Source organism: Photinus pyralis, unplaced genomic scaffold (genome assembly GCF_008802855.1).
Source record: "Photinus pyralis isolate 1611_PpyrPB1 unplaced genomic scaffold, Ppyr1.3 Ppyr1.4_LG3a, whole genome shotgun sequence".
In the NCBI taxonomy this organism is placed as follows: domain Eukaryota; kingdom Metazoa; phylum Arthropoda; class Insecta; order Coleoptera; family Lampyridae; genus Photinus; species Photinus pyralis.
In genome coordinates this window covers 11,831,192-11,847,484 of record NW_022170509.1, presented here as the reverse complement: position 1 = coordinate 11,847,484, position 16,293 = coordinate 11,831,192, and the positions used below count along the sequence as shown (strand labels likewise).

The 16,293-nt window shown below is 35.2% G+C and overlaps 1 protein-coding gene across 1 annotated transcript in view; it reads right to left on the bottom strand.

Annotated features, from left to right (window-relative positions):
* Positions 1–6,329, bottom strand: part of LOC116165591 (band 4.1-like protein 4) — a 51,928-nt gene extending 45,599 nt beyond the window's left edge. The window contains exon 1 of the mRNA XM_031480157.1: positions 5,956–6,329. The gene's annotated coding sequence lies outside the window, so the exon portion shown is untranslated. The remainder of the gene's footprint in view (positions 1–5,955) is intronic.
* Between the last annotated feature and the right edge of the window lie 9,964 nt (positions 6,330–16,293).

Below are 16,293 nucleotides of genomic sequence, written 5' to 3'. Positions count from 1 at the left end.
AGGCCCTCAACAGGCTTACGCCCAATTACAGAGTAACCCGCATAATGCTTTTTAGAGGTGCCTATACCATTACAATAGGTACCTAGATAGAAATCTACCTAAAAATCACCAATGGAACAACTAAAGCCTAACCAAATAAGCACACTAGTATACGTCTAGCACATTTTCCAACTCGTGTTGGAAGGCGCATATGACCACTTTCTCCGCCCGTTCGTCCAAGGCCTTAAGCTTAACTACTTCTACTACTGAACACATAATTATCTTAAAATTGGAAGCACAATTGTTCCAATATTCTTGATCTTAATAGCAATATTCGATATTAATAACTAATAACCTCGTATATGACTGATAAAATTTGGTATCTGATCATTGCAGTTTAGATTTCAAATCATGCGGAATAACTTTTAATAAAAGTTTCCCATATAGGTACCTTACTTCGAATTTAGATCGTCACACTGTATGTCCAGCTCTACTGGCCACCACCAAACAACCGGACCCCTAATGAATGGACGATATATTGAAAAAAAAACAGCGTGCCAATTTTTATTATACGCTATAGGTATTCAAATTTGAGTTCCATTCATCCTGTGTTATGCAGGTTGCTGTCAACAAAATTTAAAAAGAAACCTAAATTTTAGAACTTTTGGAGACGAAACATTTTGGACTCCCACTTTACTTTAGAATAACTGTTTGTTTCGGTAAATATGTGCATGTCTACATAGAGTGAAACAAGTACACTTATAAACAACAAATACGAGTAATTATTAACGATCCTCGAGATCGTTTATAATTTTGTATTGCTGTCTGTCTGTCCGTGTGTACGATAACTTTGTGTAGAAAAGTCCGATCGCTTTGAAAATTAATACACATGCTCTTCAGGATATAAGAAAGGTCGCTATTGTTTTTCGACTACGTAGACTTACGATCCAAAAAGTTACAGCCCAAACCTCCAAAAAAGGGTTTCATTTATACTTGTTACAAAATATGAATGTCCGGTTTTCTGTGTTAGTAAATATTCCTTAAACCTTAGGTAACTATGCAGACGAATAAAACAAAATTGCCCATGCGCAACCCAACTTTTGTTTTTGCGCAATACCAATTTTGTATCTGTTAAGATATTTAAATGAAATCTTGTACGTAGGCACCTCAAATAGAATTAAAATTGTTGTCGATCAAAAAATTTGGTTTGCGCATGCGCAATCCGAATTTTTGACATCTCCGTTTAGTTATGAACCGAATTACATGAAATTTTGTACGTATGCACCTCAAATAAAAGTAAAACTAATGCCGAATCAAAAAAAATGTTTTGCGCATGCGCAATTTCAAATTTTTTATTTGTTCAGATATTTAAATAAAATTTTGTATATACGAACCTCGAATAAAAGCAAAACTAATGCCGATTCAAAAATTTGTTTTACAAGTTATGCTGATCTGGTGGGACAGAATCAATCTCTTAAGGTGTGTTGTAAAAACGATGTATGTGCGAAGATCTCTCACACAGAATAGTACGGGAATCGAGACGATTTGTAAATAGCGCGGCTCTTCGTTTCAGAAAGCACAAATAAGTAGATACATTTTGCAGTACCTACTCTTAAATAATCTCTTTTCCGAGCTCTTTTCTTATAATATTGTGGATTCGCTTTTGCGCTTTGCGGTAAATGTAATAATTTTTGCTGATCTGTTTTCCGTGATTTCTCGAATATTCACAGTGGAAGCCACAAAGAGACAAACAGTTCATAATTAAACGAAATGCTTAATGAGCAAAAAACGATATACCTACTCGTGGAGAAACCTAATTATGTATGTCTATTTAACATTTTCCGAGAGGTTCTTATTCAAGTAAATGGAAAATCTTCCTAGATCGTGTTATTTTATATTTCTTATAGGTGTAAGTTGTAACACAGGAGCCTGTACCTATGCCTACAAAAATGCGGAGAACGGTAAATATAGAATAAGGATAGTGCTGGAATGAATGTTTAACAGTGGCATTAATTGTGGTTAGTTAAAAGTGGTCGAGGAGTTACTTATTTAAAATGTGTGTAAAATACATTGCGATCAAAAATGAGTGACCGTCGAGTCACCTTTGGAATTTTTGTTTACATGGGAAATCGTACTTAACTTCAACTTTCAAAGGCGACTCGACAGTCACTCATTTTTGATCGCCCGATACAAATAACTTACAACTAAATTTTGAAACGAAACGTAATAAGCGAGGTAATAAGATATTTGGGTCTGACAATATGAAGATCCCGGCATCCCGCTAGCTTTAAAAATATCACACGGATGAGTGTGCCGTTATTTGAAAGATTACTCCAAAAAGTTGAAGGATTAATTACCAAGCAAGGCACTATTTGACAGTGTGTTTCTGAAAACACCAGTAGGTAGAAGTACAACAAGACAACCAAATATCAATATAAATTATTACCAATATTTATTGTTTAGGTATGTTATTTACTCCTTTCATTCCATGATTTGCATATTATTTCCTTATGATTTGTCTTATGACCGCCATAATACCAAATGTAGTATAGTGTAAACGCAAATCCAATGCAAATCACATTATGATAGTGTAAAGGTCCCTTTAGACTTTTTTCTATAATGCGTTCAAATATATTGTAAAAAACAGGCAGGAGTGCAATGGCCATATATTTTCTATAATCTCTTAAACAATGCCTTTTTTGAACAGGGGTAAAGCAAGTGCCACCTTTAAGCAGTCAGGAAAGGTACCGGATCTTAGGTAACCATTTATCTCGCCATTTATCATCGATGTATTTCCTTCCCCTGCGATTAGGTGAGAGCCTGGGTGTATTCTGCGATTAGAGGGAGCTTCAACTGTTTCTTTCCCGGGAAACACCGGACTACCTATCATAATCCCTAATTAGTGAATTTGGTACAGTAAAATCTTTATTTCTGCACCAATTTCATCGGGAAAACTGCAAAACACTATGCTCTAGTCATACTAGTAGGTCAAAATGTTCATTAATTTCGTCACGTAAACTGCAAATTGCATTGCATTGATGCACAATAACTAACTTATATGCTCTTTCCGTCTTGGTAATTTCTTTTGTTGAAAACGCAGTAAAAAGTGCCACTGCAATAGGTAGGATAACGATACCAATCTACGTATAAAAATGCGCTATCGTCTTTCGCACATGTGCGTAAACTTTTCTTTTTAATTTGTTTTCACTTTTCTTTGTGTAAGTATATGCGTTTAGTTAGATCAGATCTGACAGAAATTAAAAATGTATGCACCTATACGGACAAATAGCAGTATCTCTTATCATTTAAAGTCGCCGAGCGCGTTTTAGGTACCTAAAATCAGCGATAAGTAGTTTTAGGGTAATTTTTGGCTCTTACTGCACACGCGCTAAATTCAATTTCGTTATCAACTGAACCTCGTATACTGGATATCGTTTACAAACACATTAATATACAACAGTATTGTTCAGTACTTCCTAGGGTTTTGTGATATATTTGAGGATATGCTGTCTAAGATAAGGATGCCTAAGAGGATGTCTATCATGCCATCATGGGGATCTCGGAAACCATAGAAGTTATACGACGATGGTTAAATTACGGTAAACTTGCGCAATTAAAGAGTTATTATCGTTATTATCGGTTAATTTTAAAGTTGCACTGTTTCCAATTTACAATTTGAAGAAAGCTAAAACAGTCAAAGGCAATCGAACTTTGTAGATCAAGAATATGAAATCGTTTCCCAATATTCATACAAATGAAGAAGTTTTTTCCTATATCAGGACGGGAGTTTCTCGGGAACCAGAACAGATAGAAGGATAGAACTTGCGGCTTTAACTATGTTTGTATAGTGTTCTCTCTCTCATTTTGTAAAAATACTTCCAAAATTCCTAACCTAAGATGGTGAGTGAATCCCTAAAAAAGTGGAGCGGCAGAAATTCTGATCTCGACGAAATTTGGTATCTGGTGGTTTTCGACATCGGGACATCCAAGTTGCGACACCCTGTACAAGGGCAGTGTGCGTTCATAGAAAGCCGCACATATTCAATAGGTAAAGTCATAAAAAAATGTGCAACTTGGGCAAAATAAACTTTCCCTGATCGAAATTGAAAATTGAAGTATAGTAGGATTATTCCTGGATGCAAATCGTTTTGAGTGACATTAGTTTACTAGATGACTCATAAACTTAAATCAACTGATCTCATGTACAATCCCGCCAGCCTGAATGAATGCACGTTTAATCAGTACTTAAGTAGTGCAAGCTAGTGTCCTCTTGACAAGCATATCCTTAAATATATCAACAACTGATTACGCATATATCGAGTGCCCAAGAGGTACTAGCGGCTGGCAGTGTCGATAACCATATCGATATCCATTCTCCAAATGCTGCTAACCAGTACATCAAAATATCGTAGGTACCCGGTCATTTTGAGATAGTACGCAAACGATGTACTGGCCATTATGTACCCATTCGCACGCAAATGACAGCCAAAGCTCTAGCTCTCTATTTCATCAGGAAGTGAGATGAGGTGGCAATCGTGTCGAGTTGTACAGGGACAATTGCTGGCGTAGTTCTACAATTCGGAGCCCAAATATGCGATTAATCCTCGCCATTAATGAGCCAAATCCAATACTTTTCGTTTTTATTCTTGACACAATTTTTGCCCCAAGGCGACGTGGGAAGGCCCGTGACGAACCAATCATCTAGCTAACAGATTGATGAAGGTGTTCTTTTTCGATGATTTAGATTATGGTGCGCACCATAAAAGAAAGTTTTAGCAAAGGTCATAAAGTCACGGTTTGTTATAAAAGCGCAAGTTAAGGTAACGCGACAATACACATTCTCTAGATGAAGTGTAGATGAATAATTAAGGCAGCGCGTTGGAAAACGGTTTTTATTAATTAATGTGCCATTTTAAATGCGAAATTAAGCACACTTCCATCGATTTTACAAGCAAGAAGTGTGCATGGGGACCTGACACTTACCTAATCATTTAAAATTGACGTGGGAGGTCAATCGAAACCTCTTTTTTCCACCAATTAAAACTTGTCAATTTTTCAACCTTGAGTTGAATACGCGATAATTTCAATTCTCTCATCCCTTGAATTAGAGAATAGGTAGTCGGAAGAATGGGAGGGATAATTATAGTTTGGGATACATTGCCCGTAAACACAATAAATTTCTTTCACTGATCCCTTTCGAGTCGGATTTGTTATTTTTGACTTTTATTATCCATCGACTCCAATAACGGAAAAACGAGCACTTTCCCTTTGAAAACCACCGATGTAGCTCAATAGGGTTTCATTGTTTTCAATACCGCGCTCCACATGGTCACCACTATTCATTTGAACGTTTTTGTTTTATAATGCTATAAAATAAAATGTAAAACAGAATTTTATATTTATAATAGGTGAATAGAATCATCAAAGGCGACAATAAAGGCAATTATAGGTATATTTTCTAAATGAAATAATCGCAAATTTGAAAGCGAAACAAAAGTGAAAACCGTACGGTATTATAAATCTTTCATTCGTCGTATTTGAATATATAAATCCATGTTAACTGATCCATGGATTTAAGTTAAGAAGTAAGAATGAACTTGTCCATTGTTGCAGAACGTATACACATACACCTACGGACAAATAAGTGGGATTCGGAATGATAAATAAATGGTATTAAATTGAAATTTGCATAATATATAAATTATTAATGAAGAGGGCGACACATCTTTTGAATGTGCTCTTGAAAACTTTAAACCTCACACAATGCAATAAATTTACAAACACCCCTAATTCGTATGCTCTTTTAAATCCGCACATTCATAAATAGATCAATAACGTTATCTTAATTTGGCAGGCGAAGATTTTCAAAAATTCCCTCTATGAAGCAGCAATTTAAAACGCGGGGCCGCTCCTTCCGCTATCATTTTTGAAACTGTTTGGATCGCATCGGCGAGGAACTGAAAAGCACATGCTTACCTGTCAAAGTTAACTGTTCAGCCGCTGTGGGTATATAAGGTTGTTAACTGGATTGTAGTTTGAAGATACTCATTGTTGGCAAAGTTTAAAAATATTAGAGTGGTAAGTTGCGATCACTCATTGTGAATTTACCATCACGCACATGTAGAAGTTTTAACTAAGAAGGGCATTCAACTTTGTGCGATCAGTATTAATAATACGAAAACAAAAAGCGCGAAGCGTGTACATGGAAACGCGAACACGGAGCGAACACAACCACCTGCACTTAGTGACCCCGGTAAATGTAGCCGTAGCCGTTAGCTTCGCAGAGCGGGAGCGGCGAGCCGACGGACGAAGTCAAAACGCGCGGTCAGATCGCGGCCGTGTACGAATCTTCATCTAAAGCTAAACCATTCAAAATTGTTATCCGTCTTCGGTTACCTGGTGGAAAGTGGAGGTGGCAATTTTGCTTCTTGTTTATATATGACGTCCCCATTGTAGTAGGTAACAATTCAAATGTTACAGGAAGACAAGTTGGATTTGCGCCATCTATTCCGACATTTTCGTTTCGCGCAAAACTATTGCCATCTACCTCGCAGTACTGTCACAAATAATTAGTCTACCCTTATTTTTCATGTTATTATGCAGAAATATCCTGTTCTAACGCAGAAAAATGGGTTGCTAATTCGTGCGATTTGAATTCCCAATATCTTGCAGAACACGATTTCTAATATGTATAATATTCAAATAAAGAATGAGATTTCAAAAAATTTAAAATGGCCTTTCAATTGTAATGATTACGTTTCTTCGAGACGTGAAACGATCACGGTCCCTTCACGCCGAGCATGACCACAATTGCCCAATTCTCAACAAGGGTCACAAAACTCAACGACGCCCTTGTTTAAAATTACCTGGCGACGCCGTATTGAAGTCAATCCTGACCACAAACTTTCAAGTCCAAAATGAACACAACCCCCTACTTGACATTAACTCGCACTTTAATAAACCATTCAAGGCCCTATCAAATCATTGCCGTTTTTCGCTTTCCTGATTCCCTTAAAGGGGTTAGTTAGCAGAACACTGGCGGCACAAATTTTAGTACTGTGTTGATTAGTGCTACGTTTGTGCCCAGTGCTGTATTGGAGGATATGCGGAATACGCGGGTATACGACGTATATGTTTAAAAGTAGAAATGACAATTTGCGAGATACGCAAATATACCTACGGTCGTATACGTAACTTTAAAACAGTGCTGAAAATCTTGTATTGGTAATGGCTTTTATACTTTGCGTCAATTACTTGAGAACGCATATTTACTGTTAGGGTAACTTCTAGGACTCTGGGTAACCAGCTTTCGAAATACTAACGAGCGAGACTGCAAGAGTTCCTAGTGAGTTTCTAGCACCTCTCCCCTCAGTATAATATATCGATGGCATGGCAAGAACATCGTATACCCTTAACGTAATTTACCAATACACCACTGTTTGTGCCGTAAAAAGTTTCTCAGTAAACACGTATATCTGTAGTAAAACATACCGTTTGGATTTGGTTATGCGTACACGTTTATTGGCACAAATTTGGTCCCTCTATATTACTTAGAGCATGGCTCATTCATTTCCAACTATCAGTAGGTACTAAACTATACTTACATAGTAATATTTATGTAATAATTAAAATTAATGTATAGCCAATACTGATATAATTATCGAGTTCACTGCATTAGTTAAGGAAAAGCCTAGTTATTGCCACTGCTTTTTATGGGTCCGTCGGGCGTCGACTGATTAGTTCTGTAAAGATTAAACTTCCTTTGAAGGCTTTCAGTATGATACTCTTCTTGTACTTTTGTACCTTTTTTTAATATCTTGTACTCACCGCGCGCCCCCGTACCAAGGGTCGCATGTATTTTTCTAGGTAGGCGTTAAGAAAAAGCAAGACTATCAGATTAGTATCTAAAATATCTGCTTTTAGCGCATTTTCCAAAAGGAAAATGGACGCTATTCTCCGCATTTCGTCTACAGTTTAAGATTTTTCGTTGTGCGGTTTCTTTTTTATACGGTGTAGTACAGCCCAGAGACCAGAAAGACAAAAGTTTTGGTCACTTCCTTCCCGAGTTATTACTGATTCTGTGCAGAGAAAATGCGCTTTCGTCGGTCGCTTGAGTTTGTTCTGTTTTTGTTTTGTATCCCAATACAACTTGGTTATTGTTTAAAAAAATCAGTAAGTGATGTACACATTTACGTAGCGAATCGTCTATTACGAGAGCTGTAACTTTTGTGATAGGTACTTCAAACGTTTTTGGTTCCTTTTTTGAAATTATTCTCAAGATCTACAATACACCATTTAAGCGCACATAAAGGTGTTGCCTCTCTTCGTTTCAGAAATTATGCATTTTTTATAAAAACTCCACTTTACATAAGGATTCGTTTATTGCGAGTACTGTAATTGTTGTAGTACCTAATATACTGTTAATCTTGTCATAAAAAATGACTAGAAGTAGCCGTAAGCGTTGTGAAGTAGTGAAGTGTTTTTAAGGTGGCGTTTACATTGAAAAAGTGGAAATTTGTTTCCACAATAACTTCCTTCTGGGTATACAGTTTTGGTTGAAATAACATTCATTCAAATATACAGGGTGGTGCACGGTAAGTAGGAACATAGGGATTTAACATGGGAAATTAGTTTATAGCAAAATCCTGCTCTCCTGTACATTTTACAGAAGAAACTGTTTTTACATGTTTCATTAAGCTTTTCGTATACCCGAAAATTTAAAAATAAATTTCAACATTTCTGTTATTAGTAGCAATAGCCATGACCTTTGTTGTTTTATGAATTGCCATTAATAACAGAAATGTTGAAATTTGTTTTTAAATTTTCGGGTACCTATACGAAAAGCAGGATGTTGCTAAAAACTAATCTCCCATGTTCAATCCCTATGTTCCTACTTACCGTGCACCACCCTGTATAATGTTCCGATATTTGCATGAAACAAAAATTATTTAGCTAATTCCTCTACTTTCGCCGTTATTTAAGAAAGAAGTTCTTAAAAAACTCCCATATGAAATATATATCTTTCATTTTTATCACACACTGATAAAAATTTGTTATCAAATTTAACTTCATTCACAAGCTTAAACCTTTAGCAACCATCGGTCGTTAACAGAAGTTAATTTTTTTTACCTCGAAACAAAGTTATTGAGGAAATCGCAAGGCAACTTTTTTACTTTTTGTAAACGCCACCTTTCATCTTAAAGAGAATAAAACGAAAAGTGACGACTAGTTTTTCATTTTGGTTATTTCAAGAATGGAACGAAAGAGGAAAGGTACTTTATTCCAAAATAAAAGATTGAGTTTTGTACTACTAGAGTAGGTACTAAGACAACTCGTAATTCTAGGACCTCCCAAAGCAAATTTCTGATTGTCCCACTGTACAAGCTAACCAATATTCCTAGCTATTTTAGTGAAACGATGATTTGCCATTAAAATTTAATCATGAACATAAATTCCCCCCCTGGTTTTCACAAAATTTAATTCAACTTATAAACAAGAAGCAAAAAGCACACAAAAAGTATAAAACCTCTGGTATGCTGTGTTATTAAAATGAATTCAAACGCTTACGAGGATTAATCAAAAAAGAAACACGTATCTTGTATAAAAATTTTACTGGTCGAACTGAACAGGTGCTTAAGACAAATCCGAATAAGTTTTGGTCCTATGTACGTAGCAAAAAAGGAGTAACACGTATTCCAAGTGAGGTTGAGCTTGAGTGTAAATCTCAAATTTATAATACTTACTCCTCAAAATATTGTTGATATTTTCGGTTCATATTTTGCAAGCGTATATGAAAAAGGAGGCCTTTGTGCCAAAATTATTAATGTTTACATCGACAGCCCTCATCTTCATATTAATTCTGTCTCTGAGCAGGAAGTCATTGAAGCCATAAAAAGCTTAAAAAACAAACCGACCGCCGGAACTGATCAAATACCTGCCTTTTTAATTAAAGATTGCTCTTGTATTCTAACATATCCTTTATCAATTTTGTCTAACTTATCTTTAAAACAAGGGACTTTTCCAGCTGTTTGGAAAGTTGCTAAGGTGTGCCCGATATTAAAAACAGGTTTGGCATCTAAAGTTGAAAATTATCGCCCCATATCTATTTTATGCAACTTCTCCAAAGTTTTTGAAACAGTAGGTACTATACAAAAAACTTTATCAAAAATTTAACACGCAGTTGTCTAGTTACCAACATGGTTTCGTTCCCAATAGATCAAATTTGACTTGCTTTGTGCAATATTGTTCTGAAGCACTAGATAATAGACAGCAAGTTGATGTTATTTACAAAGATTTCAGCAAAGCCTTCGACAAAATTGATCATAATATTATTTTGAACATGTTCTGTTGAATATGGTTTCAGTTGCCCTATTGTTCATTTAATGAAATCATATTTAACTAACCGACGTCAATTTGTTTCCTAGGGGTATGACTCACAATCATTTATTCCTACATCTGGAGTGCAGCAAGGGTTAACTCTTGGTCCCTTTCTCTTTTTAATATTCTTTAACGATTTACCCTCCGTAATTTCATCTCAGAGATTATTGTTTGCGGATGACTTAAAAATTTTCACTAGGGTCACAAGCCGCAAGGATTGCGAGAACCTTCAAAGCGATTTGAAAAGTGTTTATAATTGGTGTAACGCAAACAGGTTGTACCTGAACATTGATAAATGCAAGGTGGTAACTTTTTCACGCAAGCGTGAATTAATCCGATCCGATACAATTATCAAATTCAAAATACACCCTTAACAAGAGACACGCAAACAAAAGATTTAGGGGTTCTGTTCGATAACATGCTAACATTTAGCTTACACATTGATACAATATTGTTAGGCAATCTTTTATTATACTCATACGCATTGGTTCAGATTTTGCAAATTTGTCAACTATTATACTACTTTTTTCTACATTTGTACGAAGCAAGCTCGAATATGGTGTACTAGTACCTACCTATGGAATCCAGCATTTAAAAAACAAGAAGAATACCTAGAACCATTGAATAAAAACACTATTTTTATTCAATGCTAGAACGTATACAACTTCGTCTTTTAAAATACCTAGCATTTCACGGTGATGGATACTACCCTACAAGAGGCTACCCACAAAATCTACTGCTAAAGAGATTCAATCTTTTACCCTTAAGCAGCAGACCATTGAATAAAAACACTAATTATTCAATGAGCAGACGTAAAACAATAAGTGTGTCGTTCTTGTACAAATTATTATGGAATGAAATTGATTGTGTAACATTACACTGCAATTATTTAAATTTCTCTGGGCCTCGTTCTTTCCACCAGGCATTTCCTAACTTTTAAATTACCCTATTGCAGAACAAATCTCTTACAAAATTCGCCAATTTATCGAATGTGTCATAATAATTATAACTCGGTATGCGATACTGTTGATATTTTTAACACTAATTTAAAATTCTTTATAAGTATGATCCAATAATTTTTGTCTTTTTTTTTTGCTTTTACCATTGCACTAATACAATTTATCTTATTTACCAATATTGTATTTTGATTTATGACTTTATTTTGTTTATTGTATAGCTCTGTTAACAATTTTCTTTCGCTTTAGTTATAAATCTATCATTATAATTATTTTTGTTATCAATTTTTGTTGATTTTTCTATATTTCTGCGCGGTTTTTATTGAACAATATTTAAGTTTGTCCTGTATTTAGACTAGATAGTCTGTTTGGACAATAAATTATTATTATTATGGTCGGTGTTTCTTGTGAGAACTCAGGTCTAGCCTGGTTAACTAATCGCACGGATTAAAATCAAGTAACGATTAGTATCTGTGTCTGGTGCAGTGTTATGTAGGGTCCTTAAAAAAAAAAAAAACCCACGTGCATTGGCAATCTAGGGATAGTATGTAATTCATACTTACCAACATAGGTATTGATGGGCACAATAGCCAACGCTATCAAAAAAGAGGAAAGCAAAACAAAACAGAATCATATCATTATAATAATTCCTGTAATTTTATTAAATGGATTTTATTGTGTAAGTGTTTCTTTGGCTTTGCGTTTGGGTTGAATACGAGTGGGTTGTGATAACGTGGTGTGTTTCTGTGAAGAAGGAGTTTTGTGTTTTTTAACTGTGCTAGGACGTGTAACTTTATTTGGTGGACCTGTCTTTGTGGTGCATGTTGCGTTACTTGTATTTATGGTGTTTCTTTGTTCTTGAGGTTGTATTTGTGAGGTTGCTTGGGTTTTTGGTGGGGATATTACAGTATGTTGTGAGCTAGTAGTGCTGTTAAGGTTGTTGCGTTTGGGTTGAGTACGAGTGGGTTGTGATAACGTGGTGTGTTTCTGCGAAGAAGGAGTTTTGTGTTTTTTAACTGTGCTAGGACGTGTAACTTTATTTGGTGGACCTGTCTTTGTGGTGCATGTTGTGTTACTTGTATTTATGGTGTTTCTTTGTTCTTGAGGTTGCATTTGTTTTATTATTATGGTCGGTGTTTCTTGTGAGAACTCAGGTCTAGCCTGGTTAACTAATCGCACGGATTAAAATCAAGTAACGATTAGTGTCTGTGTCTGTGTCTGGTTAAGTTATGTAGGGTCCTTAAAAAAAAAAAAAAAAAAAAAAAAAAAAAAAAAAAAAATTTAATTATTATTATTATTATTATTATTATTATTATTAAAATAACCATACATTTGGATAGTTTATACATATGATCCAGCTAGTCTATAAATTAGCAAAGTAAACACTTTACCCGTAACATATCTACCGCAAATGCCGTCTATGACAAAATTCCAAAAGATTTTCATTGCACAGGATGAACTTAATTATTTATTATTACATAATGCTATCTTGAGTGCTAATCGGCATTTTTCTAAACAAGTTGTTAATTTTATTATAAAAGTAGCCGTTGACCATGGACCTGTGACGAACAACAACCCCAGTTTATCTGCGGACGCGAATAGATTCAGTATGAAGCTTTTGCAATACCGTACTTGGACATATGGCTTTACATCCTTTCCCCAGGAATTCTTGTATAATTGCACTGCATTATTAACAACAGGTCTCAGAAGCCAAAAAAGCACTAATTATAAATTTCAAATCACAAATTGTACAATTATTACGCCAAAAGTTTACCAATTAGCAAGTGGAGGGGTCCATTTCTACATTTATTGAAGACGGCAGAGAATTTTTGGGATATAATACATACATTTTTACAAAAATATCACATTTTACTATTTTGCTCAGGTAAATAATCGTCCAATAAATAATTCTTACAATAATGAACCACTCAGCTCGTAACCCTCACTATTACGGTCCTGGCACGAGAGGTACGTTTGTGTTATGGGGTAGCAATACTTTCTTCAACTGGAAGAAGCGCTATGTGAAACAAATTTGATGGTGCGTTCAAAATGTTGTAATTGTATCGGTTAGCTTTAAACAAAAAGATCCTACAGTCAAGAGGCAGTTGTCCGCCTCCGATTTCGAAATCTATTTCAAAAATATGGTTCATTCTACTGTCACACTGTCTGGGGAGATATTGCAATTGAAATATATTTTATCGTAGAGATTGCCATAAATTGTTCCCCTAAACCTGTGAACCAAAAAATGCTTGTTTTATGTTCAATTATGCTCAATTTTGCACCTTTTGCGGTGCACTTGTATTCTATTGAATTTTGCGCATTTTTGAACAAAAATACGGCATTATATTCGTTATGACTGGCTGTCCGGCTGAGACTTCGGCAATTACAATAGGTAGAGATTTCACATTTTCACTAAAAGGTTTCTGCTATAGTTTATATATGTGCAGGCTCTAGTCTATTTTGAGTTAGATTACTTTTATAATTATAAACTTTACCTACTAATAAAATACTGATCTGTATTACCAAAAATGCGCTTTCATCGTGTATATACTATATGCTGATTTATAACTTGTTTGGCATTGTGAGAGACGGAAATTTTAATTTGGGGTTATAACGAAGTTTTCCGATAGCATCGAAAGTTTATATCAGACTTGTTTTGTCTTAATTTGTGGTTTTGTGCCACGTTTTACGAGTCGATATCCACGCAGATTCCGTGCAACGACACTAAGTGGAGATGGACTACACAAAAAATATTTCAGGTCTTCAAAATAGACGTGATAGTCTGAATATTCTGTTCAATACAATCTGAGTATGAGCAGGGCCAGTAAGTAAATAAGTTATATAAAACACATTATTATGATGGTTTGCGGTGAAAATGAGCGATCCATCCACGAAGAAAAGTACACTATGCCGGTAAATTAATTACCTCTGGGTAAAATAGGCATAAAGCTAAACACAAAGCAGTTCAACCGAGAAAGTTATAGCATATGGAAATTTCGTAGGTATATATGCGAGCGTTACTTTCAGAGGACGATGCACTAAAAGTTGTAAGCTACAACCGTATACACGCCATTAGTGAGGCCCTTCATTACGTTTGATAAAATGCTAATAGAATTGAACGCTACAGAAGCAACGTTTGATGAAATGAGAAAAACTCTTTTCCGACCACTACCTTACGGCGGCGTTATAACGGCAATTTAACCCTTAACATTTGATCGAACGAAATATTTTTCGATTTGGAAAATTTGACACGATAGGCAGTGGATCCAAAGGAGATTGACGATTGATAGGACGATTTGGTATAAATGACAAAAATTTTCATGTTGTAAGATGACTATAACCACTTTAATATATAAGATTCAGCAACGATGAATTAACTTTTACGACGAATTCTGGAACAAATCCAACTTCTTTACGAGGCATCTAGGTCTTATCGGTTTGGGGCATGATCCAACAGTGACCAAAGAATGTGGTAATTACCGTCACCAGTACACTGAAAAAAATGACTGAAAAAAATGACTTCCTTGTGGTAACAAATTTAGAATTGCTACATGCATATTGTTGCAGCAGCAAAAAGAAATGGTTTTTAGAACTAAATAATTTACTGCTTTAGTTTTCCCAAGTAGTTGCGATTTCCTGGGGTTAATAATGAAACTTTGTTGGAGGATAGCAAACATTTTTTGTTAAGAGAGCCAACGAGCATTTTGCATTGATTCCATGAACATAAAAGTATGCCTTCATAACAAAAAGCAGTTTGCTGATAAACCTAATACCACTGTATTTGTGACAACATACTAAATTCCTTAACTTGAAGGACGAAAATAATATAAAATTTTATTTATAATACTGCAATCATGCAATTCCCAAGTAGTTGACAGGATGTGCTTATCTCACCTTGCCTTGCATGTCCCAGAGTGCCAGCCAGATGTGAGAGGACATCATTACAAAGTACCCTGTGACCCTGTCCAGTGTCATAATTACTAGCTCATTTTTTCACGGTAAGTCGTCAATCTTGTACCTACTGAATTTCGGTTATTTACATTACGAACTTTTAGTATTTTAATGTTTTTTCAATGGCTGAACAAAGTGTAGGTGATATATTGGAACAATGGGGATTCCCGGAACTACTTTTGGTGTTTGAAGGTAAGTGTAACTTTAATCCATAAATTGTTTTGAACTATCTTTTGTTTTCCGGCATTTTCATTTTTAGATTTTTCGAACAACGACAACTCGAAAAGTGCCGGTCTGATCAGAAACTGGTCGAGGAACTTTTTATTCGGTTTTCTTTGTATAACACCATCCCATAGTCCGTGTGCGCGAATTTCGAAACACGCTGTATATGTAAATTTGTAAAAGCTGTTTACATGTAGTGTAGGTAAGTTTTAATCTCGGTTTTAATTTAAGTGTTTTATATTTTGTCTTTGGAGATGTTAATGATAAAAAAGTTTTTCTTTTGTAGTTAGGTAAACAGTAAGTGATTTAATAAATGTGTATTTTAAAAAAAAGTGATTTGTTTTAATTGACATCACCAAAACGCGTGGACGATGCAGACAGAGCGGAAAATTTATTGTTCCAACCAGGATTCATAGTTAATCCAACTAATCATTTGAGACAATTTATGAGTTTCCAGCATAAATGGTATGCTACTACAACAAAGATAAAAAAGGACAAATTAGGAGGTCCAGCAAATACTCGTTAGTTTATATAACAATACCGCTCTGCTGCTGCGACTAAGCATTACTTGTTACAGGGACAAATTTTTTGCAAGCTTATTTAGTTCCTCAAACAAAAATGGTATGCTTTCTTAACTAACTTGTATAATTTGTCACAAGTAATTGTTTTAGCTACTGGAACAAATTTACTTCCAACAAGTTATGTTATGTTGATTTCCTACAGCAAATAATTTTGTTGAGGCTATAGCTACTAAAAAAATTAGTTGGAGTAACTAATTGTTAGTTGCGACAACATTTCTTTTTTTTCA